Genomic DNA, 20,031 nt, shown 5'->3' on the forward strand with positions numbered 1-20,031 from the left:
CCTACGACCCTCCTGTCTCAACTTCCCAAATACAGCCACCACACCCAGCTCTGCAGTGGCTTTCTGTGTGGGACAGGACCTGGCTCAGGTTCTGATGGGCCCCTCTGTCCCTAGTGTTGAGGTGGTGGACAAGTGAGTCACTTCTATCACAGAACACGGCTTCCCTGCCCTTTTCTCTGCATCCTTCAGGTGGCCTCTCATGGTCCAGGCCCTCCCTTGCCTGGAGGGAGGAGGGCGCGTCTCCTATTGGTCTCGTCTTTCCAGAAGTTTTCTCCATTTTCTAAAGCTGACCCTGGCAAGGGCAGTGGAGTCCTGCATCAGCCCACACCCCATCCCCTCCCAGTACAACAGCCCACCCACACTTCATGCAGAAGGACTTCTGGCAGGGCTGGGTCCCTGGGCACTAGGAAGGGTGAGCTTGGGTGTACATGGGAATGCTGAGGTCAGGCCTGTGAGCAGAGGAGACTCCGCAGTCTCCTCCGCAAAGATGTGGGATATGGGTAGAGTCAGGGATACAGATAGAGGCGGGGATAAGAGCACGGTCAGGGAGTACACATAGGTAGGGAATGTGAGTGTAGATAAGGAGAACAGGATTCCTCCTGGGGGAAGCACCCCTCACCCAGGTGGTTGGACAAGGTTGTGGATAGCCATGATGGGAAGGGTCTCCAAGACAGCCCAGGGAGGCAGTCGGGTGCACACGTCAACCTGTTCCCTAGACCCCGTCACCTTCAGAAACAGGTGGAAGACATGGGTGGGGACATGTTAACTGGCCACATGCTTCCCCCCAGGCAAGGCCACAGCCTCCAGGGGCAGAGGGCAGGCTGAGGACAGCAGGGTCAGGTGCCTGGATGGCTGCCCCACCAGTGAAGAGACAGGCGTCATCATGCCTATTGGCACAAGGGGTCTGAAGAGATGGGCAGCTGCGCCAGCCCAGGTGGGTCCTGACACCAGCAGTCAGCTGCACAGGCCACGTGAGCTTTGCACCCTCTGGACGGTTTGACAAGATGTCAGTGATGGGAGGAGGACGCTATGGACACCGCTGGGGGTCCCCGTTTCTGTTTCCTCTCGCTGCCCACTCCCAAGTGCTGAGCCAGAGGCCATTTACAGAGTAGGGTCTGAAGTCAGAGAAGTGACTTCCAGCCCTGAAGCCAGGGCCAGGGTGGAAATGTAGGGGAGCACCTGTCTCCAAGCCCCTAAGTGCTCTGGGGGCATAGCAGGTGCCTGGGAGCCCTGAGACAGACCACTTGGAAGCTGACCTTGCTGCCAGCGGGTGAGCAGGAGGACTCAGAGCCAGAAGAGACCCCCCCCCCTCCTAGAAAGCTGCGGGGCCAGAGCAGGCAGGGCCCCTGGGGTGGGCACTGTGACAGAGGATATTCATGGGTTAAGGTGCCCTTCCAGGCCAGGTTGCGAGCGACCTGAAGCTGCCTGGCCGCACTCTGGGCATGTCCTGCTCCCTCTGTAGGTTCAAGCTGAGAGTCCTGCTGTTTCCTCACTGTCGCCCAGGCCACCCCCTGGGCTGCCACTCGGACCCAGACTCCCAGTGGGGGGCGCTCTTTGGGCCTGTTCTGCGGTCCAAAGTCGCAGACCTGGGGCCTGGGCATCTCAGGAACACGGCCGCCTGGCTGCATCTGGCGCGGAATGACGCTGGGCTGTGGCACGCCCGCCCCTTGCCTCTCAGATCAGTCCCCCACGGAAGCAGCTGCCCGGCCCCCCACGCTCCCTCGAGGAAATGGGAGGACGCTCCAGGCCAGAGCTGTGTGGAGTGAGTGCGGTGGGGGGAGGCGTTCACCCCAAAAGCTGCCTAGGTCGGTAGTGACATTTCGAGGAGGTGAGGTGCGGACGGGAGGGGGGAGGGAGCGGGGGTGACCGGCCCACCTGCGCCAAGCCCGACCCCCAGGGCGCCGCCCCCCGCCCCGCCCGGCCCTGTGTCCCGCCCCGGCGGGTGGGGAAGTCCGAGGGCTTGCTTGGCTGTGGTGGGGAGAGAAGCCGTCCGCAGCCGCAGCCCGCGGGGTCTGGCCAGCACCAGAAGCAGGCAACCAGGATGTTTCTGGAGCCCCAGGTAGGGGTGCGTGGCAGGGCGGGCGGCAGGTCCGGGTGACAGTCCGGGCACATCACTGCGATCCCTCTGCGTCCCCACCGGGGTACTTGCCACCAGGTGCGCGGTGACCAGGCTGATGGCCTGGGCCAGGTGACCCTGAGCTGATAGCCTGGGCCAGGTCAGAGGGCACATATAGACCGGGAGGGAGACGGGAGAGCCCACGGGCTGTCCAGGACAGGTAGGGTTGGGCTGGTCCACAGTGCTGATAGGAGATCTCTGTTGCCCCAGGGAGCAGGTGCCTGGCGAAGGGGTGGCCTGTGAAGTGGCAGGCAGGGGAGGGAGGTGTGTCTGCGCCCACGTGGGATGTGGGGGTGAGTGTGAGCGAGGCAGCTGAGAGGGCCTGTCAGGTAGCTGCCCTAGCCTCCAAGATGACTGTTTAGAGAGTGGAGCTGGGATTGCGGGGTTTGCCTGTAATCCCAGTGCTTGGGAGGCTGAGACAGGAAGGATGGCAGGTTGGAGGCCAGTGGGCAGGTGGAGACACTTTTAAAAATAAAAAAATAAACAGGGCTGGCGGTGTATCTTGGAGGTAGAATGCTCCTGGGTTAAATCCCCAGTACCAAAAATAAATAAGTAAGTAGGTAAATAAATAAATGAATGGATAAGGCTGGGGGTATAGCTCTGAGCTAGAACACTCTTGGATTCAATCCCAAGCACCAAAAAATAAATAAATACAGAGACTGGAAATCCCAGCCTGTTTCACTTTTAATTTGAAACAGACTCACTAAGTTGCTGAGGCTGGTCTCAAACCTGTGTCTCAGATTCCCAGGTACTGGGATTACAGGCACTTGTAGCTCTCCTTCTGACCATGCTGGGTAGGGTGACTTTAGGCAGCCCTGGTGTCCCCTGAGCATGGAGCTGGCCCCAGACCGGGGAGCCCAGGCCTCAGCAAGAGAGCCTGGGTGGGGCAGCCAGCCCTGCCCTCTGGGAGGTTCCAGGAGCCAGCTGTTCCTTCCCTCCCTCATTCAGGCACCCAACACACATTGATTGAGCACCTGCTGTGTGCAGGGACTGCCATTCAGCAGGGAGGCAAACCCATCTCTGCTGTCCACAGGAGCTAAGAGGGGCCAAGAGCACGGTCAGTAAGTAGATGCCGGGATATGGATCAAAGAGGAACAGACCAGCAGGAGCGCCTGAGCCAGGACAGGCATTCAACAGTGGCAGAATGGCGCCCAAGTCAGTGCGCTCTCGCGTGGTGTCTGTAGATGGTTGGCTGCACCCTGCCCCATGTCTTCCTCATGCCCTCCTTGCTCAGGGACCAGGCTGACAGGGTCACATGGCAGGGGACAGAGAGGGCCCTCAAGGCATCTGGACATTACTCCCAGAGAATTACTCCCTTGGTGCTGTGGAGCCAGAGGGTGCACGTGGCCCCACCCAGTGTCCCTGGGACCAGTCACTACAGTTAGTGCTGCCTGGGGTGTCCCGGTGGTGTTTGTACTTTAGGCAGAGTGGCCAGAGGAGGGTAAGAGGTTACATGAACAGGACTGGCGGGTCCAGGGTCAGATTGGAGGGCAACTGGGATGGGGCAGTGGGGTGCAGGACGGTGCATTCTAATGGGCTGTCCTGTGGAGCGGCACAGGACTGTACCTGACCAATGCAGTGGAATAAGAGACAGATCAGGGTTCAGACCCCAGAGCTGACAGAGGGGAGATGCATTCTGAAGGTGAAGCTGTTACAGGGATGTGGCCCCAGAGACAGGCAGCTCCTGAGAGCAGGGCTTCAAGAAACCAACAGCTGGGGAGCCAGGCACAGCCTCACAAGCTTGTAATCCCAGTTACAGGAGACTGAGACAGGAGGTTCAGGGACAGCCTCAGCAATTTAGCAAAACCTTGTTTCAAAGTAAAAAGGGAACTGGGCGTGTGGCGCAGGCTTGTAATTCCAGCATTTGGGAGGCAGAGACAGGAGGATCCCAGTTCACAGACAGCCTTAGCTACTTAGTGAGACCCTGTTTCAAAATAAAGAATAAAAATTTGGGCCAGGGGTATAAAGAGGTAGAATGCCCCTGGGTTCCATCCCCAGTACTGAAAAAGAAAAAAGGAAAGGGGTGGGGGTGCAGCTCAGAGGTAGAGAACCCCAGGATTCAATCCCAGTACCACAAATAAATGAATAAACAACCAACAGTGCAGGAAATGCAGGCGTACCCTTGCTCAGGATCAGTGACTAGATGGCCCTCGGCCTCCCCCTTCCCGCCCCCCAGGCTCCTTGAAGACCCATGCTGGGTCTTGGTGTATCTCTCCGTCAGTCTGCCTATCTCTGATACTGAGGATTGAACTCCAGGCGCACTCTAACACTGGACTACACTCCCGGACCTTTTTATTTTTATTTTGAGAGAGGATCTTGCTAAGTTGTACAGGCTGGCCTTAAACCTGTGATCCTCCTGTCTCAGCCACCCAAGTGCTAGGATTATAAGTGTGCGCCATCACCACCAGCTTCCACTTTCTTTCTTTAACTTATTACTATTGTTATTATTTTTATGTTACTGGGGATTGAACCCCAGGCATTCTGCCTCTGAGCTATAATCCAAGCTCTTTTTATTTTTATTTTTTATTTTGAAACAGGGTCTTGCTAAGATCCTGTGCACTGGCCTCAAACCCATGATCCTCCTGTCAGCCTCTTAAGTGTAGGGATTACAGGCATGCACCACTGAGCCCAGCATCCACTCTCTTTAAGTAGATGCACATGGAGACTCAGGAAGGCGCCATCTGCCCTCGCAGCTGTTTCTCCCTCCCTTATCCTGGAAGAGGTGGGAAGGCAGCAGGTGCACAGGTGACGGTGGGTGGGCAGGGGCAGTTCCATGGCATTTGCCTAGCTGGAAGGTCTGGAGTAGGCTCCTGACCTGGGAGCTAGGTTTGCTCAGTCCCCAGGCTCTTTGCCAGCTCCTGGCCACAGCCAGCTGTGGGGGTCCTGCCTCTGGGGGAGCTGCCATATGAGCTCCCTGGGAGAGGCAGGCAGGGTGAGAGCTCCAGCCCTGGGGACTTGTGGTCTCCTGGCAGCCACAGCACCTCATGTCAGCAAGCCTTCTGCAGACCCTCGGGGACCACAGCACAGCATTTGTGGGGGAAGGGCAGTCAGGAAGGCTGCCTGGGGGAAGCCACACCTTCAGGGGAGGGCCACTTGTGGGCTCTGGGGGCCTGCCTGGAAACTGAGCTGATGTGACTCTGCCCTTCCTTCCCCTGACCCACTGGGAAAACCCCTGGTTGTCCTCAGAATCCCAGCTCAAAGTTGCCTCTTCCAGGCAGCTCTCCCAACTTCTTGAGAGTCTGTCTACCCCTGTACTTCTCCCACCCCAGGATCCCCTGCAAGGCACAGGCTGGAAGCCTCAGTGATATGTGTTGACTGAAGAAGTGAGGGAGAGGAGACACACAGGGCTGCAAAGGGCATGTTCAGGCCCACTGGTCTTTCCTGCAGGATTTACAGGTGGGGAAACTGAGGCCCAGGGGGCCGTGGCTTGCCTCGATTCAGCTAGGAGGTCAGGGGCCAGCGCCAATTCCCTCTCCAGGACCCTCTCTGCCTGGGTCCCTGTAGGCTCCAGGGCAAGGAGGAGCTCAGAGGCAGGCAGGTGAGACTTGGGGGCTCCCCGTGAGTGGTCAGGTAAATGATGGGGATGGGACACTGGGGAGAGGCCTACAGGACCTCTGCGGGTCTGGAGCTCTCTCCAGCCTGCTGACCAGTGGGCACCTCGGCACCCTGTGGGGTGGAGCCACCTGCCCCCGCTGTTCATGGCCTTCCTGGCCCAGCCCAGCCCAGCCTCTGCCATTTCCTAAATGTCAGTGCAGCTGCCACCAGCCGCCCCCTGCATGGGGCGGTGAGTGTGAGTCAGAGAACCTCTGCGGCCAGAGCAGCCCGTGCAGCTGGGCCGCTGGCACAAAGTCTCCTTGAACCCACCAGCTTCGCTCTTCTAGTGACAGACACTGACAGAGGGGAGCAGCTCTGAAGCAGGATAAGCCCTGTCCTCCCTGGGCCTCCCGCAACTCCCCAAAGAGCAGGTCCTCCCACTGCTGGGGGTGCAGGTCCCGCAGAGGGGCCACATGGGAGCTGAGCATGGGGACAGAGCAGACCCACTGGGAACCGCGCATCCCCCACAGTGGCTGTGGGGCCAGCAGCGCTGGGAGGTCCCAGGAGATTCAGACATAGAGACACACTCAGCCACACACACAGACACAAGACACATAGAAACACAGCCACATACACAGACACAAGACACAAGACAAAGATAGATATACACAGACACACATAGACACACATGTAGAAATACTCAGCCACATACACAGTCATAAGACACAAACATATGCACAGGCATGCACCCATAGATACACAGGCAAACACATACAAAGACACCCAGAAGACACACACGCAGACACATAGAGATAAATACAGGCACACAGATATACACACACACACTCAAACACACAAAAGTACATACAGAGAAACACATGGAACATAGACACTCAGATACATGTAAAGACAGATACACATTTAGACATAAGCCACACATGACACACACAGATACATAGACACATAAATACATTCACAACATAGTCATAAAACATACACACACATGTTTCCTCAGAGACGCACTGTGGCACACAACCACAAAGACAAAGATATGTACAGACACACCCAGAGGCACACCTACACACCTGCAGATACACACACACACACACACAGATACACCCTCACATAGACACACAAACTTGCTGGGAGTGAGCATCGTGCCCTGGCTCCTCGTGGACCTGCATGGGGACACCTGCCCAGGGAAGTTGCTACATCAGCTCTGGACTTATAACAAATTCATGGCAGATATTGATAACTCTTTTTAGCTTGAACAGAGTTTTTGTTTGATTTCCTGGACAACAAAAAAAATTCATTACATTATTCTCACATAAGGGTCGGTCTGCTTTTTCATTTCTTTTTTGTTGTTGTTGTTTGTTTGTTTTGGTAGTACTAGGGTTCTTGGAAACCCTTCTACCTCCGGGCTACACTCCCAGACCTATTTTTATACTTTTTTAAATTTGGAAACAGGGTCTCTTAAGCCAGCTGAGGCTTGCTTCGAACCTGCACAATCCTCCTGTCTCCGCCTCTCAAGTGCTGGGATTAGAAGCGTGCGCCACCACGCCCAGCTGCTTTTTCATTTATAATGTGTCTTTGATTCATCTTATTTTATTGTGCTTTCCAAAAGGTGCAGAGCAACACTGGGCAGCAGCGGCTGGCCTCTGTGCTCTGCGCCGGACTGGGGAGGCCTGGGACGTACTAGGTCTGGAACTGTGCGTGCAGGCCTCATTCTCTGAGCAGTGTGCTTGGGTTTCCACTTACTGCCAAGCGTGCACAGCAGGAAGGATCCCGAGCTTCATCAAAGGCCTTCCTGTATCTAGCAAAATCATCAAATGTCTTTCCTCCTTGGTCCTATTAATGTGTTGACTTACTAGCTTCTCTGGGCTAAATCATCCTCTTGTTCCTGAAATAAATCCCACTGGGGAAGGCTCTATTGTTCTTTAAAATGCTGCTGAGTTCACTTTACTATGCTATGTTTCTCAGGGTATTTTTCATCTATATTCATAGGTAAGAATTTTCAGGTACTTCCTATTAGGAGATACATCTGTCCCATTTATAAATCACGGTTATGTTAGCTTCATAAAATGAATAGGAATGCTTTTCAGTATGAATTGTGTAGTTGAAATAGTTTAAATATCATATGAAATTATCTTATTCTCAAAGGCCTTAAGTAATTCATTTTAGAAACTACTTCAGCAGTGGCTTGCTTTTACTTTTTCCCTGAGGTTTAGTAGGCTGTCAACTTATTTAATTTGTACTATGGCTATTGGATTCTAAACATATTTAGTCTATTTTAGTTATTTATATTTTCTAGAAATATTGCAGCTCAGAGAGCTTTCAGATCATTCAGATTTACCTTTGTTAATTCTTTTAAAGTTTCTTCTCTGTATCTGTATGTTCTTTTCACACCCAGTATATTTTTGTGTCCCCCTTTTTTCCCCCTCCCTCTCTTTCCTTGACTGCCAGGGATTTATCTTTTTGATTTGTGTTTTTCAAAAAATCGGCTCTGAGGCCTGGTGTGGTGGCACACCCTTGTAATCCTCAAGCTTGGGAGGCGGAGACAGGAGGATCACGCAGGTTTGAAGCCAGCTATGTTGGCTTAAGAGACCCTGTTTCCAAATAAAAATATAAAAAAATAGGTCTGGGAGTGTAGCTCGGAGGGTTTCCAGGAACCCCAGTAACACCAAAAAAAAAAAAAAGAAAAAGAAAAAAAAAGAAAAAAACCCAATTGGCTCTTACATTTAATAAGCAGCTGTTGTACTCTCTCCTTGACTAAATTCACTTATTTACCTACCCTTGCCACTCTGCCTTCATTTTACTTTACCATCAGTCTCTCTTGTTTGGAAGCTTTCTTGCTTTTTGAGTCGAGTGCTCAATCTTGTTTACTTCTATTGAAATGTATGAATTTCTCTCCGAGTACAGCTTTGGCTAAACCATTCTTATCACTTGATGTGGAGTTTTCTTATAAGGGTTATTTTTCTGACACGTCTTGGTTGTTTCTTTAGCAAAAACATTCTTTAGAAAAGTTTTTGTTTTTGTTTGGTTCATCTTTTCTTTTTTATTAATCCCCAGCTCTCTTATGTTGTGTCCCTGTCACCTGTGTATTTCAGTTAGGGCCGACCTTCCTCCCAATACTGAGGATTCAGCAAGGGCTGTACACATGCTAAAGCAAGCACTCTATTACTGAGCTACACCCCCAGCCCTTTTAACATTTTACTTTTATTTATTTATTTTTGGTACTGGGGATTATTAAACCTAGGGGCATTTCACCTCTGAGCTAAACAACCCCCACTCCTTTTTATTTTGAAACAAGATCTCACTAAGTTGTTGAGGCTGGCCTTGAACCTACAATCCTCCTGTCTCAGCCTCCCAAGGACTGGGATTACAGTCAGGTGCCACCATAGCTGATTTACTTTTTATTTTGAGATAGGGTGTTGCCGAGTTATCCAGTATAGCCCTGAACTTGAAATCCTCCTGCCTCGGCCTCCTGAGTAGCTGAGATTATAGGCGGGCAGCACCAGGCACTGTTGGCTGGGGACTTTATTTGGCTGGTAGTATGGAATCTGGCAGGGCAGATGGATTGTGGGCAGCAGAGTGTACCTTTCTGTTCTAATTCCAATGGCCTGGTGTTTTGTGTCTGCCTCCTTATATTTCCTTATATTTCTGACTGTCTGTTGTAAGACACTGTGGGAACTTTTTTCTGTTTTCTTTTTTTCTGTTTTTTTCTGTTGTTTTCTGTTTTTTCTGTTTTCTTTCTTTCTCTTTTCCTTTTTTTTTTTTTTTTTTTTTGAGGATTGACACCAACAACCCTATTTTATTTTGAAACAGGGTCTAAGGCTGAGGCTTGAGCTGCCACTGTTTGCTTTGGGCATCTTGCAGTGGGAGCCAGGCAGGAGCCCTGGCTACCGTACCTGCTGTAATTAGCAGTAAGAATCCTGTCCCAGACGTCTTTAGTGGACACCCCATCTAAGAAGGGGGACCCTAGGGGATGACCATAGTTGGAGTGAGGGTCTGCACCACCCTTCTTCCTCTGTGGCACCTGAAGCGACTCCCAGAAGCGAAGGGACCTGCTACCGCATGACCTCAGGTTGCTTCTTATCTGGATCTGCCTCTGGGGCCCCCAGAACCGCCCCACAGCTAGGAAGCTCGTGGCAGCTCCCTTCAACCCCAAGCAGTCACCCTTGGTGGGGATGAGGCGAAGCATGGGCGGCCTGGGGCACCCTGCCGGGAAAGGGCAGGAATTCTCTGGAATCCACCTGCCCCACCCTGGGCCTTGGAGTCTCAATAATGGGGCAGTTATTGGTGGACAATGACATTCTGTCTCCCCAAGCAGCCAGAAGAAGCTGACTGGACAAAAAGGGAAAAAGGAGAAAAGTTAGACATGGCAGGATTTGTATATAGAGTGTGAGGAGGAGATGGCAGGATTCCTTCAGTCAGTCCAACTAGCACTTGGTAATAGCAAGGAATTCAGAAGAAAAAAATGAATCATGCGTCTGTAAGAGAGCTCTAATTACCAGCAGCCTCCAAGCGGCCTTTGTGGGAGCGCAGCGCGAGGTGCTGAGGCTGGCGCTCGGTTCCCATGGCAGCCGCCTTTTTGCTGGGCCCTGGCTGTGTCCCTGCGCCAGGCTGGTGAGGGAGCTGGCCGGCCTCGAGGCTGCACCAAGGTAAACAGGGCCCTCTTCCCAGCATTGGTGGTGTGATTTCTTGGAGGTTGGGTTATGTGAGGAGCAGTATCTCACCCAGGCTGGGAGGCCAGGAGGAGGCTCCAGGGACTCTCCCCAGGATGGGCCTGCCCGGTCCTCCTGAGGGCGGCCTGCTGAGTGTGTAGAGTTCAAGGAAGCAGGTGGGGCCTGGAGGGCGTGGGGCACAGGAAGTGTCACCTTGCACCTCCTGGCCTGGGCTGGGCAGGGGCCGAGTGACGGCCCTACACACCGAGGTCTGTGCTGACCTCTGCGTGCCGGGACAGGGCAGCACACTGAGTGAGGGACCCACCTGCCCAAAGCAGGAGGCGGTGTCTTCATTTTCTCCATCTGCGGCAGCCCCCCCCCCCGCCCCGGCTGTTCTGGACATAGGGAGGTGGGATGGAGACAGGGCAGTGTCCGCTCTGTCTGTGTGTCTGGTACAGCAGCCAGGTAACCTGCCATCAAAAGCCACTAGTTACCAGGTGTGGCGGGGCACACCTGTAATCCTAGTCCTTGAGAGGCTGAGGATGGGAGGATCGCTGGTGTGAGGGCAGCCTCGGCAATTAGTGAGACCCTCGGCAACTTAGTGAGACACTGGTTCAAAATAATAAATAAAAAGGGCTGGGAGTGTAGCTAAGAGGTAGAATGCCCCTGGGTTCAATCTCTGGTACCATAAACAAAGACATAAATCAGCAACCCCACCCTGTGCTCACCGACCCCCATGCAGCAGGGCTGGAGGCCGTACCCCTGCAAAGGAGGAGGCTGGCCCCCACAGCCAGCTCAGGTCCAACCTCTGCTTGCAACTGGACCCTTTCTACCCCCAAGTCATCCAGAAGACAGGGCCAAGTCTCTCTGGAGCTCAAGCTTTCCCCAGAAGAGGCTCCAGGAGTCACTGGAGAGCAAGCGGGAGATCCGACTCAGGGCTGTGGAATCCTTGACCCAGGTGATGGTCAAGAATTTCAGCACGTGTTCAATAGAGGCACAGAGGTATATTTAGGAAAACAAGAAATGCACATTCAAGGAGCCAGACATGGTGGTGCCTACCTGTAATTCCAGGATCTGAGAGGCTGAGACTGGAGGATCACAGGCATAAGGCCAGCCTCAGCAACTTTAAGGGCGTTGTAGTGAGGCACGGGTAGGGCAACACCAGTCTGGCTGTTCTCTGGATACTTACACTGACCTGGTGTCCCATTATCCGATTACTACTAGGAAGTCCCTTAAATTTTAGGTTTTTTAAAATGTATCTCCCTCCCCTTCCCCCTCTCAGTACTGGGGACTAGATCTAGAGGCATTCTACCTCCAAGTTAACCCCTAGCCTGATTTTATTTTTTAATTTGGAAACAGGCTCTCACTAGATTTCTGAGGGCCTCGCTACATTGCCAAGGCTGGCTTTGAACCTGCGATCCTCCTGTCTCGGCCTCCCAAGTACTGGGATCATAAGTGTGCACTACCATGTGTGGAGTATCTCCCATAATCTATTTTTGGTGGGCTCATAGGGCACAAGGTAATTTTCATGAGTGAATTTACAGTTATGAAAAGATTTACAGATTTCCCTGAAATTTGGTAGTTGCAGGCCTGGGAAGGAGACCGGCTTGGGGACCTGGGAAGGGTGCGGAAATTTAAGTTAAAATTATATTTCCTGTCCTTCCTTGATGTCTCTTTTTTTTTTTTTTTAAGAATATCTTCTATCTCAAAGGAGGCACATTTTAGGTCAAAGTCAGGGAGATCTGGGAGCTGGAGTTTGGGCAGGGGAGGAGAGGTCCCAGGGGTGATCCCTATGACTCCTGAGGCAGGAGTGTGGGAGCAGAGGCTGGACCCCAGGGGAGGCTGCTCCAGCCCTGGGGTGGAGGGGCAGGATGGGTGGCAGCAGTGTGGGGCCCAGCGCCAGCAGACAAGGGTGAGTGCAGACTGAGACTGGCCTGGGCACAGCAGAGTCTGGATTTGAGGAGTCACTGCAGTGTCTAAAGGTGTTGGAGAGCTGGGTAGAGTGGTGCACACCTGTACTCCCAGTGCTCGGGAGGCTGAGACAGGAGGATTGCAGATTCCAGGCCAGCCTCAGCAATGAGGTCTTTAGGCACTTAGTGAGACCCTGTTTCAAAATAGAAAGTGCTGGGGGCATAGCTCAGAGGTAGAATGCCCTTGAGTTCAATCCCCAGCACTATCACTACTACTGATAATAGTAATACTAAAAAAAATTGTTGGAGACTCTCACACAGGAGTTGTTTACTGGCGTATTGTGTAGTGTCCGCAGAGGCTAGGCCAGGGTGGGTTACCCTGTGTTGCTCTCTTGGGACTTAGCACAGGCTCCCAGGGTGCCAGCTGCTCCTGTGAAAATGGAGACAGCAGGAGGGGAAGGCATGGGCTGGGACACTGGCACCATGTTAATGAGGGCACTGGAGAAGCTGGCGTCACAGGAGAAAGGAATGCTGTTGCAGGGTGCATCTCCCCAGCAAAGAACCCCTGCAGCCCTGCACCTGCAGGCCTCCTCTGTTAGCTGGACTGTGCATCATTTTTGATGCTGTTGGGACCTTGGAGACTGAAAGGATGTGACCGTCCTTGGAAAGTTTCCTAGTCTGTGAGCCCAGCTAGAGAGGAAGAGAGCCGGGAAGGGTCGAAGGGGCAGCTGGCCAGGGCTGGACGACCAGGTTGGGGAGAACTCTTGTGTGGAGGCAGGGCAATTAATTCTTGCCACCTGCTGAAAGGAAGGGTTGTGGTCCCTGAAACTTGGCTTCCTGAACATAAGACAGAGTTAAGAAGGCTTAGCCCTGCCCAAAGCTGAGGACACCCAGCCCAGTGCCTGACCCTTCACCTCTCATGCCTAGGGGGCAAGGGTGCCCCAGGGCAATGTGACTCCTGTCACAGTCTCAGAGCTTTCTGCTGTCCAAAGTGTGGGTCAGACTCCTCTAATGCAAATCCTCTGACTCCTGAAGGTTACCCAGAGGCTCACACCCTACTAGTCTGTCTGTCAGCACTGGAGTCAGTAGCAGCCCCTCCACCCTGCTCCTCCATGCATTAAGACAAGCATTTGATTTACAGAAGTCAAGTGGCTTGGAACCTGGGCTCAGAGGTCCTACTGGGAGTTCCTGCTGGCCCAGTATGGGAGAGAGCAGGGTCACCTGTGAGACCCTGGGAGCCTCCAGGGTGGGCTCTCCAGGCCCCAGCGTGGAGGTAGCAGGGACACACCTGTGATCTCTCAGCGAGGCCCGGACCTGGGCACCTCCACAAAACTGCACTTACCGGAGAAACACACATATGTAATCATAAATACTAGTTTTGTAGTGAGCGAGCCAGCCAGGAAGTGCTCTGGGGAGGAGTAGGAAGACTCAGCCTGCCCCTTTCTCTGTTCACCCACTCTTCCTTGTCCAGAAGTCTCCTTCCGGTCTGCTCAGACTTCAAATCAAGATAAGGCTATTATCTTCCTGCCCCAGGGGTCCCCTCCAGAGCACTGAGTGTCCTATAACCCATAATATCTCATCCTTATCTGTCCTCATCTGTACATTCATGGTCACCAGCTTCGCCTGTGCCAGTGGGTGCTTTGTGGGGCCAGGGAGCAACAAAATTTCCTTCCTTAGATCTCCAGGGTCTAGGCCAATCCCTGCTAACATTTCCCAATGAATGAATAAGTGAATGCATGGATAAGAAGTGAGGGCTCTGTGCAGCACCTGAGATCCTACCCTACCCCAGCGAACTAGACAGCTCCAGAGGGCAGTCAGGGTCCACCTCGCAGGGTCCCTGGCAGAGCTGGGCATGTGTGTCCCCTGGCCAGGTCTAAGTGCCCAGCATGGGCATGGCAGTGGCCTGAGTCTGCCCTCTTGGCTAGGTAACCTCCAGGGCAGGTGCACAGGACTCCCAGCTTCCTCCTGGAGCACTCCCCCAAAACAGCCAGCAGAGGAGAGACTGGCAGGATGTGTAACTTTCAGTTGCTAATTGCAATGCCCTGCAGCTTGCTGAGCTAAAAATAGCCTCCGTTTTTGTTGAGTAGGTTAAAAAATAGAAGCCCCCTTACTGCCTGGAAAAGAAGCCCCCTGCCAAGCCTGGCAGAGACAGGGGCTGGCTCAGTCCCTCCCCCATGGTAGAAGCCAGGGACTCTGAGACTCTTGCAAAGAGGCCCTGAGGGCCATCTTTGTCCCATTTTTTTCCAGAAAGCTGGGTTTCTTTAGTTGTGCTCTACAGATGAGCTTCTGGGAGCCCAGCAGCCCTGGAATTGAATGCAGAGTTTGTCCTGGGTCCAGGCACAAACCTTAGTCTTCATCTGATGCTCAGAGGGTCCTGCCCCTGCCAAGAATGCTTAGGGACAATGTCGAGGAAACATGACAGTCCTGAAAGATAGACCTGGGCAGGCGGGCAGGCCTGGGCAGACCTACCTATCCCTGCCTGCCAGAGCAGCCTAATGTGACCCTGATCTGAGACTTGGTGTTCTCATCGGAGAAATGGGCATTTCTTTGCTGCCTCCTGGGTTATAGGAGAATTGCATTTATTTGAGATGATTTATGCAATTGCTGGCATATGGCTCACCTCCTAAGGATGGCCATTTACTGTATAAGCTTAGCCGGGTGTGGTGGTGCATGCTTGTAATACTAGTACTTGGGAGGCTGAGGAGAAATAAATAAATACATAGAAAAATAAAGTACAAGGTCACTCAAAGTCTCTTTAGGCAAATCTTAGAAATTTCCAAAACTGTAGGCTTCAGGAGCTGAAAGGGCCCTAGAATTCAGAATGCGTCCTGGAACCTGCCAGACAGCTCCCCTTAGAGTTGAATTGAAGAGTCTGCAGTGCATAGACTATCCCTCCTCAGGCTTCATCCCCACTCTCTTAGGGTGGGACAGGCCATGTCTGAGGCTGGCCAGTCACCCCCCAGCGGCTGCTTTCCAACATTCTCCCCTTTGTCCCTCGGAGGCCGAACAGGCTATGGTCACCCTAGGCTGGGTGTGTTGGTGGGTGAATGCTAGTGACCTCACCTCCCCTTTCCTGGGACACTTTGGAGAACAGAGTTGGTGTTGGCAACAGGTACTTTAGGACCCAGGAGAACCCACAAATGGGGCAGGCTGGCCCATCCAGGGCTCCCGAAAGGCAAGGCCCCTGCCCAGTTTGGCCACCTTCCCATCCTGCCCTTTGCTCCCAACCTGCCTTCCTGCTCAGAGCCTTTGAAGCTTCAAGCTGGAGGCCCACAGGTGGGAGGTAAGGGCATGTTCTTTGAGAGCAGATATCTCCAAGGAGTCCTGGTGCAGAGGTGCTGGGACAGGATGTCCCTGCAACTGAATAGCACCATGATTGGATGTGCCTCTAGAGTCAATATCATTGTTTAGTCCACTTTTTCATCACTTTGACCAAAACACCTGGCAAGCACAACTTAGAAGAGGAAATATTTATTTTGAGCTCACAGTTTCAAAGGTCAGTCCACAGTTGGCTCGCTCCAAGGCAGAAATGGTTCAGCAGCAGGACGTAGTAGAGGAAAAGCAGTTCTCTCCTCATGTTGTCCAGGAAGCATAAAAAGAGAGGAGGAGACCAGGGACAGGTATGGTCCCCAAGGCCATGCTTCCAGTGACTCACCACTCCCAACCATGCCCTACTTCCAAATCTGACTGCATTGTCCAATACATAAACTCTTCCGGGAGGCATTGTATATCCAAATCATAACAATAATTTGTATTCCTCACCCAAGAAAGTGTGAGTAAATTGTTTGTGGCAACCTCAGCTGTGGAAGTGAGTCTGTTCTGAAACCCCTGAGTGTTGGCTGGCCTCCCCCAACCCTATCAATCTCTCCTCATCTCTAGGCCTCCGCAGTACAGCACAGCAGACTCTAGCAGTCGCTGCTTCCCCCATAGTCCTGCCATGGAAGGTTGCTGCTCCATGCAGCAATGGAAAAATTGTCTTGCACAAAAATTACTTGGAGTCAGATACAGTAATTTGGAGGAGATTATATTAAATATCCAGGGCATCTTGGGAGGAGTTAGCTGACAATTCTCCTGAATTTTCTACAGCCACTATTACTTCTTACAGAAACTTTAAACAAGGCATCATAAACATTATTCAAACACAGAAGCTAGCATTTGTCACAAGTTATTCTAAGGAAAGGCAGTGAGGTAGACATGTGACAAGCTTAGAGGAAGGAGGGGTTAAGACCTCAGGGTGCAGTTCTAAGAAGGCTTCAATAGTACAGCAAGCAGGAAGAGCCCATGGGAGTGGGGATGAGCACGGCCATGAATCAGGCACGGGCAAGTTCAAGCATAGGTGATGTGTGGCGGTAAGACCGGCAGCCCTGGCCCAGACCCTCTGCAGCTCTTTACACTGGGGAGTCGGGGAGCGACAGGGTGGGGTGCAGGGACAGCAGGAGTTTGTGAATGGAAGGAAGGGCTGGGCTCAGGTCATGAAAGGTGCACCACCATGTCTGATGTGGCTGTTCCTCTCGGGACGTGTGTCCTGCTCTTGGTCAGTAGCAGGTGGCCCCCTCTCTATTTATGCCACCTAATGGACGCATGGACCACAGGAGGAAGCACCGGAGCAGTGGGTGGCAGTGGAGTTTCTGAAGTCCCTTGAAGAGGCTACAAAAGGGAACATCATTCATCTTTTCCTACAAACCATCCTAAACCTTCATTTCCTCTCTCTCTCCCAGCACGGATCAGCACCGGGGCCACCCACAAGCTCTCCTCCTCTCTCAACCCTTTCAGGTTCTGAATATGTCTCAGAATTTGGCTCTCTGCTGCTGAGTTCATGCAGTTTACTCTTTAGAACTGTGACGGTGGCCAGGTGTGGGGCACATGCCTGTAATTCCACCTGAGAGGCTAAGACAGGAGGATTGAAGGTGGGAGGCCAGCCTCAGCAATTTAAGGAAAGCTTGTTTCAAAGTAAATAAGTTAGGTCTATGCATGTAGCTCACAGGTAGAATGCCTCTGGATTCAGTCCCCAGCATTACACACACACACACACACACACACACACACACACACACACGCTCCCTGGAACATTGTGTGTGTGTGTGTGTGTGTGTGTGTGTGTGTGTGTGTGTGTGTTGTGGGGGAGCTGTAGATACTGCAGATACACAGAAGCTAAAGCTTGTATTATGTCCCCGCTAGGGGCCTCTCACCTGTGTTGTATTGAGATGGAGCTCCAGTGTGCAGCTGACTGGAGAGGACCCTGGAGATCAAGTTCTGTGTCCTTCAGCCTCAGCCCAGCTGAGCAGAACCCAAAGCAGCACACTTTCTGTGCTACACCGTGCCTGTGTGTACACACCTGCTCTGGACCCTCTGTGTGCCCCGCCCCCCCCCATGGCCACCGTGAAGCTCAGGGGTCATTTCCATGGCCCTCACGCAGCTAGAGCAATTGCCCAAACCAGCAGCTGGAGAGAGGCTGGCCTGTGTCTTGATGCCGAGCTCCCGACACAGCCCTCACCATCCAGGCACTTTGAGGCCACCAATGCCTGTGTATTCTGCCATCAGAGGGCGCAGAAGCAAGAGGACAGAGGCTCTCCTCCAGGCCTGGCTTCCCAGGGGTCAGGCTTGGGGAGCCAGGCACTGCACCCAGGGGAGCAGAGCTGCCAGCTAGCAGGATGTCTTCCCATGTTGCTCTGTCACACCCAGGGCCTTAGGAGCTCTGGGAAGCTCTCCTCCATCTGGAGTAAGGACAGGGAATTTGCCTTCTAGCTCCCTGTCCCATAGGTCAAAGTTGATATGTGCAGCCTACAAGTTGGGGTGGGTGTAGGTGACACTGTAATACCCTGTGGTGATTGAACTCAAGGATGTTCTGCCTCTACCGTCAGCCCTCGAATTAAAAAAAAAAAATTGAATCAGGGTCTCACTAAGTTGCTGAGGCTGGCTTGAACTGAGTTCCTCCTGTCTCTGACACTCAAGTACTAGGGTTACAGACATGGGATAATGTGCCCAGCCAAAATGGTTATCCACCTGGTTCGTGCCTCAGCAAGAATGTGCAGCTGGGACAGGAAACATGTGCTGATGGCCCTGCAGCCCTAGGACAAAGGCCATAGGTCAGAAGTCCGCTGTGGTGGTGTACTCCTATAATCCAGTACTTGAGAGGTTTAGACAGAAACATTGAAGGTTTGAGGCTAGACTAGGCTACCCAGCGAGACCCTGTTTCAAAATAAAAAAGGAAAAGGGCTGGGGATGTAGCTTGGGCCTGGGCTCAATCCCCAGCATCCCCCTCCAAAATGCCTATAGGTTAGAATCCGTGGTGGCTGTCAAGGCCAAGCACAGGTACTGCTCAGAGACACACCATATTGACCTGGAGCTGGCAGGATGGTCCCTCCATCTCCACCTGTAGCCTGGGTCTCTGGCGGTGCTCACACCCACCTGGCCCTGAGTGGGTCTGTCTGCAGAGAGATAGTGAGTCATTCACACCCGCCTCTTCTGAGTCGATTAGGTCTATAATTAGAAGGTGCCTGCCTTCCTGCCTGAGAGGAGGGGAGGTGCAAGGGGGAGAAAGGAGGCCGGCTGGCATGCAGTCCTGCCCCACACTCCCCGCACAGGGCTGCTGCTCCGTCTAGGTTGTCTCTATCTTTGGGGCAGAGGGGAAGGTGGGCCCCCCCAGGAACCAGTCCACGCCAGCTCAGACCTTGCCACCTCTGCCTGGCTGGGGGGCTTTCTGAGCTCTCTTCAGTGTCTGCAGCCTGACCCTGGCTCTGGATGTGGCCAGGTGTAGCAGAGACAGGAGAGGGAGAGAGCCTGCCTGTGCCTCCTGCTCTCATTTGCACTTGGGAACTCTCCAAAAGGGCAGGCAGCAGCTGAGCAAAGTGTTTTTGTTTTTGTTTGGTTGGTTTTTTGGTGTTTTTTTGTTGTTGTTTGTTTGTTTGTTTGTTTTACTGGGGATTGAACCCAGGGGCATTCTATCTCAAAGCTACCCTCATTCCTGTTTTATTTTGAAACAGGGGCTCAGTAAGTTGCTGAGGCTGGCCTTGAACCTGTGATCTCCCCATTTCAGCCTCCTAAGCACTAGGATTACAGGTGTGTGCCACCACACCCAGTCATAGCGGCTTTATAAAGTTCTCAGGCTGTGCAGCCACTACCACCGAGGGCAGTGGCTTTAGCTGGCAAAATGCACCCAGAGGCTGGAACTCGCAGAGGGGCAGGCTAGCTGCTGGTCTTCCATCAGCCTGCACCTGAGTTACCGGTGTATCTCACTCACATGCAGATTTGACCTGCAGGGCTGGCCTGGAGCTAGTCTGCATTTTAAGCATTACTGGCAGTGGTGGTGGCGGCGGCGGAGGTGGCTGCAGCTGCTGCTGCTGCAGCAGAGACCACACTGTGCTTTAGAGCATCCACGCAGGGTGGGCTCTCAGTCCTGAGCATGCTGGACTGTGCTGAGCACCCTCGCCAGTAGAGATCAGCTCCCTCTGGAGGTGAAAGTGGGCTAGTGCAGACACCTTACACTGGGGAGGCTCCTTAGACCCTCCCTGAAAACCCCTTTGCTCAGTAAGTCTACCAGGAGTCAGGGCTGAGAAAGCCAGGACAGTGGCCAAACTGGGCTAGGACGTGGCCTCCCTCCCTGCCCTCTGTGACTGCACTGTGGGCCCTGGGGCAGTGACCTGGTCCTCTGAGCCTCTTCCTCATGTGTGGGCTTGCTCAGGGGGAGGAGCGGTGAAGAAGGGGTGTCACTGTGAGGGGTGAGAGATTCAGTGGTGCTCAGTGTCACGGTGCAGGCCGTGTGCTCAGATTCTTAGCTTCTGGCTGCCGTTCCCTCCCACAAGGTCCC

Source organism: Muscardinus avellanarius (genome assembly GCF_963383645.1).
Source record: "Muscardinus avellanarius genome assembly, chromosome: 7".
Lineage (NCBI taxonomy): Eukaryota > Metazoa > Chordata > Mammalia > Rodentia > Gliridae > Muscardinus > Muscardinus avellanarius.